Source organism: Cnephaeus nilssonii (genome assembly GCF_951640355.1).
Source record: "Cnephaeus nilssonii genome assembly, chromosome: 10".
Lineage (NCBI taxonomy): Eukaryota > Metazoa > Chordata > Mammalia > Chiroptera > Vespertilionidae > Cnephaeus > Cnephaeus nilssonii.
Genome location: NC_137081.1, coordinates 68,220,570 through 68,237,487, shown reverse-complemented (window position 1 = coordinate 68,237,487; position 16,918 = coordinate 68,220,570). Strand labels below are relative to the sequence as shown.

The 16,918-nt window shown below is 42.0% G+C and overlaps 1 protein-coding gene across 7 annotated transcripts in view; it reads right to left on the bottom strand.

The window, feature by feature from the left end:
- The window catches only part of GTDC1 (glycosyltransferase like domain containing 1), a 364,719-nt gene extending 356,370 nt beyond the window's left edge, over positions 1-8,349 (bottom strand). For 6 of the 7 annotated variants that reach the window (XM_079781763.1, XM_079781767.1, XM_079781762.1 and 3 more), the window contains exon 1: positions 8,247-8,349. The gene's annotated coding sequence lies outside the window, so the exon portion shown is untranslated. The remainder of the gene's footprint in view (positions 1-8,246) is intronic. The other variant, XM_079781768.1, reaches the window with a different exon arrangement.
- Between the last annotated feature and the right edge of the window lie 8,569 nt (positions 8,350-16,918).

The following is a 16,918-nucleotide window of genomic DNA, read 5'->3' as shown; positions in this document are numbered from 1 at the left end:
AGGTTATGGATGGACACAATTTGAGAACTATTGTCTTAAGAAAACACTAAAAGCTATGAATAAGTTGCCATCCCAAATCCATACTAAATATCCCCCAACATAAGAAATATATTACACAGCTGTAAAATTCTTTCATTTTAACCCAAAATTGGTTCAATTTATTCTAAACTGAATTAATACAAATAATAGAATTTAATATTTAATGAGCACTTACAAGCATTATCTCATTTAATCCTCAAAATAACTATATTAGTTCTCTGATATATTTATGCTACAGATAAGAAAATCTAAGGTGAAAAGAGGGGAAGTCACTTGTCCAGGATCACAATAACTATTGGTATTCATGGATTCAGTTATTAAGTATTTTGTATACCTCATCTCTTGTCTTTACAACAACCTTCCTATTGCCCTTTTTCACCCTTTACCATTCTTGTATTACCCATTTTACAAATGAAAATTTGAATAAAAAAATAAAGTACCCTGTCCAAGGTAATCCAAGTGTTAGATCATCTATATACAAATCCAAGTCTGTCTTACTCCTATGAGAACATTACATACTCTGCCTCTCTATACCACACCATCAGTATATCCTTTGTATAAAAATAGATTGATGGTTGCAAGAGTCTCACACAGTTATAAATCATATGAGCAAGATCCCTATTTAAAAAGATTTAATTACTCTGATTATTTCTATCATCAAATGGAACAAAACCTACTTCTTTATAAAATAGTCAATGACATAGGTAAATAGCTCATTACTTCACATTATCAAACACTCATCTGTATATAACAATAAATCAATGCAACTAAGATTAATTACTCTTTTAAAAACACTCAATGAAGCCTGCGCCGTGTTGCTCAGTGGTTAGAGCATTGGTCCCTCGCACCAAGGGGTCTCGGGTTTCCCAGTCAACAAGGGCACCTACCTGGGTTGCAGGTTCAATCCCCACCCATTCAGGCTGAGTGCGGGAGGCAACCAATCAATGTGTCTCTCTCACATTGATGTTTCTCTCTCTCTCCTTCCCTCCCTCTTTCCTTTTTTCCTTTCCTCCCTCCTTACCTCCCTTCCACCCTCTCTAAAAAGAAAAAAAGAAAAAATCAATGAAAAAAATAACCCAGGATGAGGATTAACAAACAAATAAACAAAAAACTTCAAAATACCCAGTGATATTATGCCAACATTACAGATGAGGAAACTGAAACCAGAGCACTAACTAACTTCCCCCAAGACAAGCCATTCATAAAGAGCAGAGTCAAAATCAGTTTGGACTGACCCTAAAACCTAAAATCTTCAATCTCACAGCCTGCATATATTTAAGAAGGCCTCAGGCAATGACCTAGGATTTGCTCAAGAGGTCTGGATACAGAGCTTACTGATAACATATCCACTCCACCCAAAGCAATCAAGATATAGTAAATCATTTTATATCTCAAAGACCAAGAGGTGAAAAGGAAGCTGGTGCATGCTGAAAATAGGAGCGATGTAAGAGCAATGTTTTCTTTAAGAAAAGCATCTATAGGTAATGTTGAATAAAAGAAGTAAAATTCACTTCAGAGGTGTCAGTACACATCTCTGGGGCTGAGATAATCTTGCCTCCCTTTAAAAACAAAACAAGAAAAGTCTAAAGGAATTTGTCATCTCAGCTACAGGGCTATCTGCAAATTACAGAACAGCCTTCAGATGCCAGGGGCCCTGGAATGCTGCAAGCCTTAGTCAATGGCAGCAAAAATCATTTTCCTGAAACTTTCTTAAACTCTAATCAATCAGTAAAATTTTCATTTCAAGTTAGGATCTGTAAAGGTTAGGGGCTATGTTCCAATATCTGTTTCTATTTTAAGGGTGTACATTGCAAAGATGCTGCTTAATATTAAACCCTAAGGGGGTCAAGGAAGAAATCAAAGTTTTTACAGCTCAATTCACCCTTACAGCTTGCTGTAAGTCAACTTATAGGAAGTATAAACATCTTGAGTTTGGACAGAAGTATGGCTTTTATTTCAAATAAACTGTATTCTCAAGGAGTCCCCACACACATTTGACATTTGACAGGAAGGTGACAAAATGGAAGGCTGTGGTATACCACCTAAAAGGGCAGGCAGAACAAGCAAGAAATGAGCAATTATGCTTGTCACATTCTGGATTCCCTCTGTAGCAAAGGGAAAAAAAACAAAACTACTGAACAAACTTTACTTCTTCCCATCAATGATTCCTAGCATGACCAAAAGAATCACAATCTTGTAATGTAATAGCAGCTGATATATAGGGGAAAAAAATCATGATTGAGGTCATGTCCCTTGACATGCATCATTTACACTAAGGATTCCCCCACTTATCTGAATTAATTTCATGTACCTCATTTCATTCAGATAATTGAAGTTTTCCTTTTAGAGTTGTAAAGTGTTTACCCTCAACATAATTAGTAAACTGTCCACTTAAAAATACCACTACAAAAATTACCACCCCCTCTTCTACACATACATGCAAACTGCACTATCATTAAAAGTATGAGATTTTTGGCCTTCATGGGAAATTTAGTTTAAAAGTCCTCTTTAAAAAATTAGCCCAAGAAATTCCACAAGAAAAGTTATGGTCATTACCTTTTTAATATACAGTGTTTGCACTACTTGTTAAAGACATGGTAATTTGGATATTCAATACATGACTACTGTTCTGAAACCAAATTAAAGGTTTAGACTACTAAAGAGTTTGATGACTTGCCTCAATACAATAATTGGGATTGTATGGAGAACAAAATCAAAGCGGTCTCTCCTTTTTATGAGCAGGCATTTAAGGGCCTTTTAATGAGAATTTACTTTTTAGTATATAATTACTAATGAACAAAAATAGGGCCATTAAACTCACTTTTTTATAGTGCCATAAACTTCTATGTGTAAGTATAAAATAATATATAACATATTAATCAAACTCAAGAAAAATTGAAATGTGTAACTCCTAACAATACATGATGAAAATTGTATCTTTTCTTCTTAAATAAATTCCCTATCAGATGACTAGTGAAGCTTTTTTATAAGAATGTGCTTATAATTTCAGACATAGACTCTCTAGTGCTAGTGAAGAAATGTCTAAACTTCTTGTATGAATTCTAAGTTTCTATATGAACACTGGTTTTCCATACTAGTAACAGATTTACTGTTAGGATGAACTTATATCTAATCAGCTATTTACTTATCACCTACTATGTGCCAAGCACTGTACTGAGTACTGGGGACACTGCCACAAACAGCACAGAAATCGGTCCCAATATGCCTGGTACACTCAGTCTAGAAGGAAACACAGGTAATGAACAGATGTGTTATGGGAGAGTATAACAGTTATTTAGTCAATTAAAAGCTCAAAACTAAGAGAAGACATAAGTAGAAAAACAAGCATTTGAAAATAAGTAGCTACCTTTGAAACCGAATGAAAATCACCCATTAAGTGACTGAGCTAAGAAGGCAGAAGAGAACCCAATAGCAAGGTAGTCAGGAAAAGGGTCAAAGAAATGAGTGCATGAATCCAGGGTGTAGAGTACCTGATGCAAATGAGAAGTTAACCCTTCAAAAGAGCTCAAATTATAACAGCCAAAGAGCCCAGCTCTCAGCTAGCTGGCCTGTTCCCAGTTTCTAAGGGATCAATCCAAGTGAGCCAAGTGAGTCCAGAAGACAGTAACAGGGTATCTGGGCTCTGCAAGTTTTACCCTGGACCAGAACAGGTCCCAGCTGCCTGAGGGGAGTAGATGGCAGGAGCAGAGGGAAATGGCCAAGCTGTTAAGAGTTCTAAGCAGGCTTACAAGAGGTTCCAGGTCCACAAGGCTTCTGGAATACAAAAAGGAACCACACAAGCAACTTATTATTTCTATGGACTATTTAACAATTACTAAAGAAAAGCTGTAGAATTGCTTCTCTGGTTACCTTTAAAAATAAACATTCAAAGAAAAGTTGTCATCTGTTTAAACGACTGAAGTATGACCTTCACATGTCAGAGAAAAGGACTAGATATTCTTCCTATTTCTTACTAATTGCCTGATTCTATATCCTAATTCTATGTTGATATATTCTAGATGCTCCACACACACTTCATTAAGATGTTTATGCCATATAGTTCAAAATTCCTAATGTAAGTACAGTATTTTTAAAACTGAGAATCTCACAGTCAAACTGAGTACATGCCAAGGGTAAAGTGAAACACCATACCTCTGTAAACAATAAATGCTCAGAGAACCAGAATAGTTCCATATCCCACCTCCTCAAGAGGATAGGAGTCTTCATGTATTTCAGTCTTAAACTGGGTAGAATGGACAACACTGGCAGTAGGCAGGCTGGCTAGACTAGAACTGATATAAGAACCAGCAAAGTTAGATGTATAATTATGTTCCCCCTATAAATTAAACACCATCCTATTCTATTGTATAACTATTTTCAGTAATAGTGTCAGTAGAAAGAAAAATGCATGTAGTCCAAAGATGTTGTTCCTGTCAAGGCTATTATTTATATGACTACATATTCAAATAGGAATTGCTCTATGGAATTGGCCCTGCATTTGCCCAAACATTATTTGCCAAGGCTATTCAAAGGGTGGAGTGGTGGTACTTTCCAAAAGAAATACTTGACAATTGTGCTCAGTTAATTTTTTTAAATAAACAAAACATGCTAATCTATTAAAGAAAAAGGCTGCTTGACAATTTTCCTCAATTTTTTAAATAAACAAAACATGCTATTCTGATCTATTAAAGAAAAAGGCGATAAGACTTAGAGAAAAAGAAAATACAGTGGTTTCACTGTATGGAGTTTTTTTTTCTTTGTTGTTAGCTGTATTACCAACATGAAGCATGAACTATCTAGCATAGCCCCCAAAACTGTAAAATATCAATTCCGGACAGCTTACCAAGGTAGCCAGGCTCCCAAAGTCATGTTTCTTTTCTTTTTCTTTTTCTTTTTTTTTTTTTTTTTTTTTTTTTTTTTTTGAGAGAGAGAGAGAGAATAAGGGAAACAGAAGAAAGAGAAACATCTATTTGTTGTTCCATTTATTTATGCATTAATTGGTTGATTCTTGTATGTGCCCTGACTGGGATAGAACCTGTTAGAAATAAAGCGAGCCCCCCAAGTCAGAGGTCCTGGTAGAACACAAAACATACTCAGGAGCCAGGCAGAGGCAGCAAGGCAAACATCTTTACTTCTATGTAGAAGGGTGCGCACACATGGTCTGGAAGCACGTGCACACCGAGCAGGTGGTCTGCTCCGGTTTATAATTCCTGACGCAGGTGACCTGTCCTTTGCTCTTGATTGGAACTCAGGCGCATAGTCTTTCGTGATGGCTAATTCAAAGGGAGGGGTTGGCCTTTGCTGTTTCAAGATGGCAGCCCCCAGGGGAGCTGCAAGCCATGTGGCCAACATGGCAGCTGCCAAGTCATGCAGTCCAAAATGGCAGCTGTCTAAACTGTTCTTTGACAGAGAAGATGACTTGTTTATTCTCACAATTCTACAACCTTGGTGTATCGGGACGATGCTTGGTTAAGTGAGCTATAGGGCCAGGGCCACAAAATCATGTTTCTTACAAAGGTCTATATGCTGAAAAAGATATACTTATAAAGTGAAACCAAGGCTTTAAAATGGCCCTTCAGTAACAATTAGGGTCATTCAGTTCATGGTTGTCAAACTTCATTCCAGTGGAAAAGTCATATTAGCTTAAGGTATTCTACCAAAAAAAAATTAAATAAAGGTGCCCTTTCCCAATGTCACAGTAACAATTTAAAGATCAAAATTCTCAATGTTAAATTCCTCCCCACCCCCCAATTTTTTAAATATATGTAATACCTGCTATCTTTCAATACTGGATTTCAGCCTAGCAGAGTATTTGATTCAACACACATACACACACAAAAAAAACAAACTGAAATATTTCAGATTTACAATATAATGATTATGACTTCCAGGACACTTGGCTACGGTCTTAAGTTTGGTTAAACTCAAGACCACAAGCATTTACAGAGTGCCCACTACCCTTGACACAAGGCAAACACAGATAAGACATGGCCCATCTTTCATGAAGCCACCAGGAAAAGTGCACACAAGCCACGAAGTATCTACTAAATGCCTGGTCTAAGCACTGTGGTGTGAGAGATGCAAAGAATTCACCCCACCCCAGCAAGGGCTTCAGGACTTCTGCATTTGAGGACCACTAAGTGATGGTGCTGGGGGTGCTGGAATTTGGTTACTACATGTGGATAGGATCTTTATTCCTAATTAAATATCAAGGTTATAGATACCCAACACTGAGACTTGAAATGCCAATCTCCCATGCCTGGACTATCAGAATCAATAATGTAAATAAACATTCTTGAAATAAAAATACATAATTACTAAGTCCAAACTAACTGGAAAGTAGTATTTCAAGTGATAGAAAGTAAACATTTCTTAACTATAAATAATTTGTATCACTTACTTCTAATGGGTACAAATCACGAATCAAGGCAATTACTCAAAACCGGGAAGGAAAAAATAAAAATTTAGTAATTGCTAGACTGTTTATAAGATACCATAATCAAAACAAATTTTCATACAGGAATATCCATGGGGGAGGTCTGAATTATCTACTTAAGTATCTAGTTAATGAAGTCTTCAGCTCCTTTTAAATCTCCTCAAGTAACTTTCTCTGATTCATTTCTCTCTGTAAAATAATGGGGTTGGTTGGAATAAACTGCCAGAGTCCCTTACACATAGAAAACTCTGTACTTCTGTGGTCCTGAAGATGAAAATGTCAATGCAGTTTCAAAACAGTGTCACGAAGCCATCTTAAAAATTCCGTTTCCTACCTTATCTCAGTATCATACCTCAGAGTTTACCTGCTCAGTTTTCAAGTTTGTCAAAGAAAGTTTCACGAATCAAAAGGTACTCTTTTCAACCCTCCATACTAAAACTGTTTCATTAAACATAAAATCCTAAGGGAAAAGATAAAACAACAGGAAGTGGGAGCTGAGGAGCATCCATTCCACTTTAGACCTGTAATGCACTAATTAAAATTCAATGCTGCGCTTGGTTATGTGTGGGCTCCTACACGAAACTCCTGCCATGCTTTAGCTGAAGTTTAAGCAGGTTAACAGAAGCCAATAAAACGGCTCTATTGAGTTACATTAGCCTCCTTTTCAGCAGCCCCTTCCCCTGACCCCCACGTGAGCTGTACAATCAGCTGCAGGGGGAACACCGGGGAGCCCAGGCGCGCCCCGGCACCCGGGGGCTGCATTCTGAAACCCGCCTCTGGTGGAAAGTCAGCTTCCCAACCTGATTTCAACTCACGTTTTCCATTTCAAACTGGTTCGGGTGGAGGAAAAAAGTGTCAAGCCTCCTCTCTGAACCTCCAGGCACACTGCCTCAAGGCGCCAACTTAAGAATGATCTCAAAGATAGACTCTAATGCAGTACAGTTCTCAGAAGACTCTAGAAGTTGTGTTTGGGGGGGGGGGGGGGGGGGGGGCGGGGGAGAAAGCCCTCGGGACTAAAGGTTAAATGACTAGACTGGGCACACGGCTGGATTTACAGGACTTGAATTCAGAGGCCCTTTCCACCCCAACAGTCAGGATCCCCATCAAACGAAGCACCCGCTGGCTCCTCCTGGGGTGGGTCCTGGGAGGGCAGAGTGAGCGCTTTAGCCGCCGCAGACACGGGGGCGGGGCAGCTGGCGAGGTCGGAAAAGTCAGGGTGGTACCAGGGCCACGCGCCAAGGGTCCCTTAGGGGAGACCTGGGGGCGCGCGTCGCCAGGGGCCACCGGCCCGCAGGGTCTCGGTCGGCGCGGAGGCCCCTCCGGCCGATCGGGGAACCCGGCCTCCCGTCTCCCCGCGCGAGGGTGACGCGCCCCACCCGCCCTTCGCGGCGGCGCAAGGGGCGACGGCGCCACCGGCCCGCGGGGAGCCCGCAGGCTGGGCGCGCAAAACCCGAGAAAATGAAATCGGAACACGGCCAGCGCGCAGAGGTCCGCAGGGCGCCCCGCGAGGGACACGGAACCGGCTGCGGCGCAGGGAGCGCAGCGCGTGCGCCCGAGAAGCACGCCGCCCGCGCGGCCCTCAGCTCCGCCCCCCGACCCCCCCCCCCCCCCACCTCCCCCAAACCGGCTCCCCACGCCGCCGCTGCCCCTCTGGGAACTCCGCGCCGCGCGGCCCCGCGAGGCGGGCGTCCGAGAGGGGAGGGGCCGCGCTCCCCGCCTTCCCCGCCACCCCCCCACCGCCGCGCAGCTCCCCAGCCCGGAGCCTACTCACCACCTCCTCCTCCTCGGACTCCTCCGCCTCCTCCTCTTCGTCTCTCCCTCCAGGCCACCGGCGCGGCCCAGCCGGCGACGCGCTGACGCCGCACCCCACCCTCGCGGCCGCCGCCGCCCCTCCCGGGCCTCGGCCGCAGCGGCCGCGGGGTGCGTCAGGCGCAGGCCCCGCCCCCAGACCCGCCCACGTCCCGAGGCTCCGCCCCCCGCACCGCCGGACGCTGCGGGCGAGGTGTCCCGGGCTCGGCCTCCGCTCCGCCCGCCGGAGCCCGCTGCCCTAGTTCAGGGCCGCCGCTCCGTTCCGCACCTGCCCACGGCGAGGGCCGCCCTGCGCTTCCTCCGCCCGCACGCCCTTTCCCTCCGCTCGTCAGCATCTCCGTCTGCCCCTTCAGCTCTTTTGCACCTTCCCCAACCCCCTAGACTTGTAGGCTTGCCTTGGCGCCTTCTCTTTCCTCCTGGGAGGTCTTCGCTGCTCGCTAGGTCAGCCCGGGCTTCCTCTAGCAGTTTTCCTGCCGGCCCCTTCTCTCCCCATCCCGGTTCCTCTGCCCGGCCTGCTGGATCCTCAGGGCCCCAGCGCGCCCCCGGCTCCTTCCCCGCCACCTCTGCGGGCCGTGGAGCTTGCACCTCCTGGCGCCTGCTTCGCCAGCGCGTCCTAACTTCCCTCCCTCGGGCCCCTCCTGGAACCCCCTAAAGGCTTCGGCTCACGCCCTCCTGTACCTACATTTTGCGCGTCCTTTTGGTTCTGACTACGCCCCACACTTCGGATGCAGTTTGAGTCTTCGAGAACTGCATATTCGTGGTCCCGCTTAGCTGAGGAGTCACTAAGTAATTAAAAATCACAAAGCAAAGCGAGAGCAGTGGGGACCATCTTTGACCTACATCGCTCCAGCTATATTTATTTGACACTTAAATATCAAGGGATGGAAGTTTCTATTGGGTCTTAAAATTCACACATTTTGGATTTTTTTTTCCCTGCAACCTAACCTCACTTTTGCGCTTTTATTTTTAGAAAATACGTAGTCAATAGAAAGAGCACCAGGACCATTTAGGTCTCTTGTTTTCTTACCTATAAGGTGAGGAATTTATCTTTTCTGAGATTCTGAATTAAAGGATTTTGTATTTGGAATCAGGTTGTGGGTTAAATGAGTCTAGAAAAGGCAAAACATTGCAAATGTAACGAAGTCTGGTAACTTTATTTTTTTTTAAAAAAACAGCAACTTGAAAGAGTTAGGCTATGGACATGAGTTAACATACCAAAATAAAGGAAACTGATTAGGCCTTTGGAGTTACATTCACAAGTTGCTTTAAATTATGTGAGTAGGCATTATTATTCTTAAATTGAAGTGTTAAAACTATCTTCCATTCTAAGCAAAATCCAGGCTCTATGTGGCTCTTCAAAGTTTAAAACCATTGTGAATTGAACAACAACATTACAAGCATTTGAAAGCCTAATAAACCATCTGCCCATCCACTTTAACACAAATTGGGAAAAAGAAAAGTGTAAACGCCAAAAGCTGAAAGCAAGGGTTTCTAACTACACACAAAACCAGTAAACCTTATCCCACAAAGTAAGTATAGGAAAGACTCCAAAGCCTATGGTGCCCATTTCATTGATTTGGAATCAGAATCATGTAATTTTACAACTGGGTTATCCAGTCCTTAGTATCATCTGGAGTCTAATCTTTTCATTTTACAGATGAAGAACTAACTCCCAGACAGGGTAAATTGCTGGCTCGATATTACCCAGACTAATTGGAAACAAAGCCAGGATTGAAGCTCAGATCTCATCTCCCATACCTGCCAACATCTGGCTTATACTTCCTACTTACAGTTATTCAACATCAGAAGTCTCTGACTTTGCAGTTTTGCCTACGTGGTCTGAGTGATGTATGAAACTGAACTGGGCATTAACGAGGAAGGTATTGCTGTCAGAGGCCATTCTGTCCCACTGGTTTCAGGGATTCCTGTTGCATAAGCTCCATTTCACCCGGTCAGAGTTCATCTTCCTAATCCAGGCAATTTTGGCCAGGCCTCTGGAGCCATGTCCCAACCCAACACATTTATCCTCGGGGTGCCACGGGTTGTGCATGAATGTAAAAATTATGAAGCTTTTTATTGTCAAGAACATTACTGGAAAGGAAAATATGAAACAAGGTAATAAATAATTCACCATGAATAACCAAGGATTCATTGATAAAATCCAAATCTTAAACTAGATGTTATCCATGTACATTAAGGGAAGACTTCTTAAATGGACAAAAAAGGAAGTGTAGAATCTGGATTGCTTGATAGGGAAAAGGTAAAGGAAATTGCTTGACAAAGGCACTGAGAAGAAAATGGGTACGCTAAAAATGGGAAAGGGGGGATCACATGAATTAACACAAGAGGTTTATTTTAGAACCAACAGAAAATCAAGCTGAAATGATAGGGTAGAACCATTGATATAGGGCTTGAATTTTAGCCTGAGAAATTTAAACTTAACTTAATAGGAGATTATTTAGGTTGGATTTGGCAGGGGAATAGAGATGAAGGCAAGACAGGAGCCCATAACCTTGTTTGGTTCTGAAGTAGTAAGTCAGAATTAATAAGAAATGTTAGACGTAAATGCCACTCAGGAAAAAGATGATTTCAGTAAGTGTATATAGGGATCAAAGAAGAGTAGGAAGTCCAAGATGACTTGAGAATGATAGCAAGACTCAATAACAGTATCCATACACCTGAGTACCTTACCCTTGGAGGATGATCAGCACCCATCCATTTCTTGTTTCCTTCCCTAGCAATGGATAGGCTATACTCAAAAAAGTATAGCCTATCCATTGCTAGAGAAGGAAACAAGAAATGTTCCCAAGGTATACCCTCCTATTCACCATACCCTCATTCCAGAAAACTTCAGTTTGCTACTCAAATTGAATTAGAAGGTAAGAAAGAAAGCTCTCACCCTGTCATGGGCCCTTGTGCTGGTGTTTTATGGTCGACCTATTTTTATTTCCGTTACAGCCCTACTGATGTAAAAGTGTTCAGTCGTGCCGTATATAAGGTTACGGTTAGAAATAAGCCAAGAAGTGTTAGTTAAATGCATACCACATGATGCTTAGCACTCTGCTAGGCCTGAAGGGCCTCTGCCTTCCAGAAGTCTGTAATCTGGTTGGAGACATCAGGTCCGCCCACCTAATCCCAAAGAGGATAAATTCCACAGACAGTAAAGTGCGCTGATACAGAAGTAGTGAGGAATAGGGTTGAATGGAATGGGACTGATACAATTTATCAGTTTTTCATTCGTCTGTAATCATTGCTCTAGGTTGTGGAGGAGGAGCAGTACAATAAGAAGCTCCTGCTCTCAGGGCGCACACAACCCATTTAGGAGAGACAGAGAGGAACAAATAACTGCACAACTATCAAGTAGCAATAACTGCTGCAAAGAAAAGAACACGTGAGGGTGTCAAAATGATTATCTGGGGAGTGGGTTAGACCTTTCTGAGGAGCACTGGAACAATGACTTGAATGAAAGGAATAGCCAGTCATGCGATGCTCTGGAGAAGAGCTGTTCAGGCAGAGAGTAAAACTAGTGCAGAGCCCCATGGAAGGGTCAAGTTTAGTGTGTTAGAGACGGAAAAGGTGAGCATTTCTGGAGTGTCAAGAACCAGGAGGAAAGCAAAGGATATGAAACAGGGGAGGTAAGGAAGGCCTTGTAGATAAGAATGAATTTTAAGGTCAGGTGAAAGTGTGGGCCAGTGGAAGATGAGTCACGCTGGCGTTCTGGATTAGAGGAGGGAGGGATTAGGATCTGGAAGACCAGATGGAAGCCTGTGTGATCATCTGGTCAGGAAGTGATAGAAGGTAGACAAGATTAGTGGCCAAGTTAGCAGGGAAGACAAAAAATGTCAAGGAGATCAAGTATTGGGTATTTCTGAGGGGTGGTAGGCGGTGTTGGTTGTGGAGAGTCCACAGCGTCAAATGCAGCAGAAAGGTCAAGCAGAATAAGCAGTAAGTGAAAGCTACTATAGCTAACAAGAAAATGTCAGGTGTGACCTCCAAGAGAAGAATTTCCATAGGGTGGGGTGATCAGAAGAAAGGAAACGGAGGCAGTGAACTTTGTATCACTATTACAACTCAAAATATACAAAGCATATGCACATTTTATTTACCTTTGAAGGCCATTTATATTTGGGATACTATTTAACTTTTAAAGCCCTGTAGACATTCTCAGCCAGTTCCAAACTCGTGTCTCCATACTGAAGGAAGAACAAGCTTATGCCATAGAGAGATATCTAATATGTTTTTTCTGGGCCAAAAATCAGTCACATCAGTGACGCCCTGCTCGAAAAGCAGTCAGAAAAAGTTCAGTCTTACTCGTGAGATAGGGAACGTCTCACAGTAGAAATACTAAGGTAGTACCATATCAGTTATGGCTCCATTCCTGCCACTCGTCACGTCTAAGCCATGTGGTCTGTAGATACTGCCCTGAGCATATCACATAATCTTACTGAACTCCACGGTTTCATTAGTTAGGAAGAGAAATCTCTGAGAATTTAGGCTTATGGGCATGCAGGTTAGCACTCTATAAAAGGGAAACAAACATCCTTCTAACAGAGCCTCATGAACAACTATGACTCCAAGTGGTACTTTGCAAAGTCTTTCCAAAAAGACAGCTCGCTTGAACTAGATGTTCTTTTGTCCAACAAATTGCAAGACAATTTCTTTTCCTGGAAACAGACGAATTAGGCAGTCAGAGTGGAAGGGGAGCCTGAAGTAGCCTCCATTTGTAACTCTGCAGCTTGCCCATCTCAAGGAGAGCAAGCCTCACTGGCTGAGGTGGACCCACACACGCGTGTGCATGCCTTCTCCCAATCTTCTGATGTGGGCGGGTAAAGTGTGTTCATTTGTTAGGTGTTATTGCAAAACGGAATGCTATTAGCACTCTTTTTTTTTGTTTGAAATTTACTTCGTTTGTGGTCCGCTGGGAGCAGTTACTCTCTTGGGATGGTTTGGAAAGCTTCATTAAATTCAATGAAGGAAAAAGAAGTGTAAATTATTCTTAAAATAATCAGGAAATTTACTATGTTTTAATTGCTGGCCCAAATGCTTCTCAAGTCAATACTGACCAAGGATTCCTAGCATTAATGAACAATTACCATATTGCTGAAATCAACACCATCTTTAGCCTGAAAAGCCTTCTTGTTTTGGGTGCAAAGAGGCCAAAAACCTCAGTAGCCCAGGAAGCATAAAATGTGCTCTGCTGATGAAACGGTCTCTTTAAATTGGGGTTTAGCTATTGGAATAGCTAAATATAATGCAAGGGAATTTGCTTTATCATTGTTACCGTCTGGCCTAGAGACAGAAGCATTTTATACTGTGGTTTATCCTGCAGCTTTTATCAAGGATAAATTCGTGTTTTTGTTTAAAAACAAAGAAAGCTTACATAATTTCTCCTCGTGATTAGCCCTTCCAGTAATTATCTATTGCTTGGAATCAGTGTCAGCCGACCAAGTTCAGATGGCAAAAAGAGTGTTTGATCTGCAGTGATGTGGCTCAGAAGACTGTGTGCATGGAAGGTACAGCTATGCACATACAGAGAACATAGTTATCTAATTTGACTGCCAGTGATTTAATTAATGTTTGTCAAGCACTTTGAACATGAAAAAGAACTATCTGAAAGCTGAGAGCTATTACTCATAATCATTTTTCCTATTTGTTGAACTAAAATTAACATACAAATGTGATACTCTTATGGTATCTTTGAGAGATATGCTCCTATTCTAACAAACCCCATTGGACTACACTTTAAGAAAGTCTCATTAAAACTTCAAGGCTCTGGTTTCTGAAAGTAAAGCTTCAAGCTGGTTGGGTACCATCCATCAGTAGATCTTGAAGCATACAACAGTGACAGCTTGGGAAAGTGTGCGCACCTGTTTACGGAGAAGATGTTAACAGGGGCAAATCTAAAATAAGAATGCATACCGCAACCTGATTTTCAAGAAGTTTTTGTGCATGCCTACACTTAAAATTTCCCGTGTTATCAACTTTTTTTTTTCCTTCTAATTTTCTCTCCAAAGAATAACAACTGATGAACACGAAGTCTCAGGAACAACCTGAGAGGAAAAGAAATAATGGAAAGACCCTGTTTTAGGGCTCAAAGGAGAAGCACTCAAGGTGTTTTCCTTTATTGCTTTTACTCCAAGTCAAGAACAAGAGCAATGGCAAAAGAAACCTTGAGGAGAAAGACAGGAGCCTGGACAGAGGCCCCGATTTAACATGATCCCCCATAGAGAGATTTCGGCAGTACTGCATTCCTGTCTACAAGGCGGGACATTTGTGCAGGACCACAGGGCAGAATGAACTACCTTGTGAAATGGAAGGGGTGGCTTGAAAAAGACACTGACTTTCTCCTATGACTTGTTTTTTTTGAATTTTGGTTTCATTTCATTTACATTTCAGTCCCCTAACGAGAACGTTCACATCAGTATAGAATCTTCTTTCTGTTTTCACCATGCAATATCCATACTTTAGTAGAGTAAGCCTGATAAGGCACTACTTCTACCTCAACCCTACTAAACTAATACATGGACCTGGGAATCTGTCCTTTCAGCAAGATGCCTCATGACTTTCTATTTACTAATGTTTGGGAAAGACTTCTAGAAAAGGTATCACCTGTGCAGCCAATTCTTAGCACAGACCTTACTCTTAGTCATCAGATTGGCAGGGACAATGGTGCTTACAAAACATTGTTGTGGCTCCCTTACATTTTGTTCTTGTTTAGTTAAGTTGGGGCCTCATAACTCGTACTAATCAAGAGGTTTGAGGAGTCGTGAAGTTTGTAATTTCTAGCCAAGGATCTTTTTTTTAAAAAAACAAACAAACACATATTGATTGATTTTAGAGAGAGGGAGAGAAAGAGAACACGGATTTGTTACTCCACTTATTTAAGCATTTCTTAGTTGATTCTCATATGTGCCCTGACAAGGATCAAACCAGCAACCTTGGCATGTGCTCTAACCAACTGAGCTTCCCAGCCAGGGCTCCAGCCAAGGTTCTTATGAGCAATTTTTTTTTCCTGCCCCTGTAGCCCTAGAAACTTCATTTTCTAGATGGTATAACACAGTGGTCGGCAAACTGCGGCTTGCGAGCCACATGCGTCTCTTTGGCCCCTTGAATGTGGCTCTTCTACAAAATACCACGTGCGGGCGCGCAAGTACAGTGCGATTGAAACTTCGTGGCCCATGCGCAGAAGTCTGTTTTCGGCTCTCAAAAGACATTTCAGTCGTTGTACTGTTGATATTTGGCTCTGTTGACTAATGAGTTTGCCAACCACTGGTATAACAATAAGAAGGGAGCACCCTCAGATTCTTGGGAGCTGGTTTGGAAGAGTAACTAGAAATCTAGTAACTAGATCCTTAAGAGTAACTAGATCCTCAAGAGCTACAATTAAGTATTGAACAGTTAAAGAGATGAGTGGTCTGTGTAATCTATCCTGAAGAATACAACCCAATTTAGATATCCCACTTTCATAATTACAGAAACAGTTTTTTAAACTTTGGACCTTACAAGTGAAGGAATAATGGAATGAATGGTGCACAATTTTTTTTAAATAGATCACTGAATTACAAATGTATATACAAAAATCACAAATTATGTGTTGTATGGTAGGAACAAATGTTCTTTTCAGAGTTCAGTTCTGGCTTTACTTTTCAAATCCTCTTTTAAATTAATTAGAGAAACCTGGACCCTATTGTACCTAGGAAAAACATCTTTGTCCTTGCCATGCCTAGATCCTCTTCTTTTCTTTATCTTGGTCATACATCACTAACAGTCCATCTTCTGGTCTCTTGGATGGACGGGGTTCCCATATCCAATGTCAGTCAGAAGTGGATTGATTGCTTATTCGTATTTGCTGCTTAAAGTTCACTCCTTAAGTACATCAACTAAATTTCTGTGACATTAGTGACTCATTTCTAATTCCTTTCTGCACGGAGGTGTGCAATGCTGAAACAGAGAGATTCCCTCCTCCCTGTGCTTTGGGTGCTGTCCTCACCCACCCGGGCCCAGCACCTGTGGGAAGGATGAATCAGACGGTGTTGGTGGAGGGGATGAACGATAGAAGAAGTTTCATAAAGGCCATAGAGTTTGCAGAAGGCACTGATCTCCCCCTGAAGCATTCTCTGACAGCCGAAGGCCAGCTTTTGCTATTGCACCATTTCAAAAATGACTGTTTGGGAGCTACATACTGACATAAAGAAAGGGCAGGGGAAATCCTCCTTCATGGCTTCCCAAGCACTGCAGAGACTCTTTTGTCAGTAACTATGCCCTTACTTACCAGGCTTATAGCTGCCACAAATCTTTTTTTAGAACAAAGGGGAAATAAATAAATGCAAGCTAGCTACAGTTTGCTTCTCTCATGAGTAGAGTGCAGTTAATAACATTTTTTTTATACTTTAACACATCACCTTTTCCTTCATTCACAGACCAAATACAAAAAGAAAGTACTGTATTCTTTTTCCTGTTGTTTTGTCAATAATCCCTGAACAGATCCACATAACATTCCTGACGTCCAATAGAAGAACCCCATGCAATGGGCTCATTGAAATCTTTTCCAGTTCTATGTGGTATGTATTTGTCTCCATTTTGAAATGGGGCCATGCAGCTTTTGTTCCTATAGAAAAGAAGTTATGATTTAAG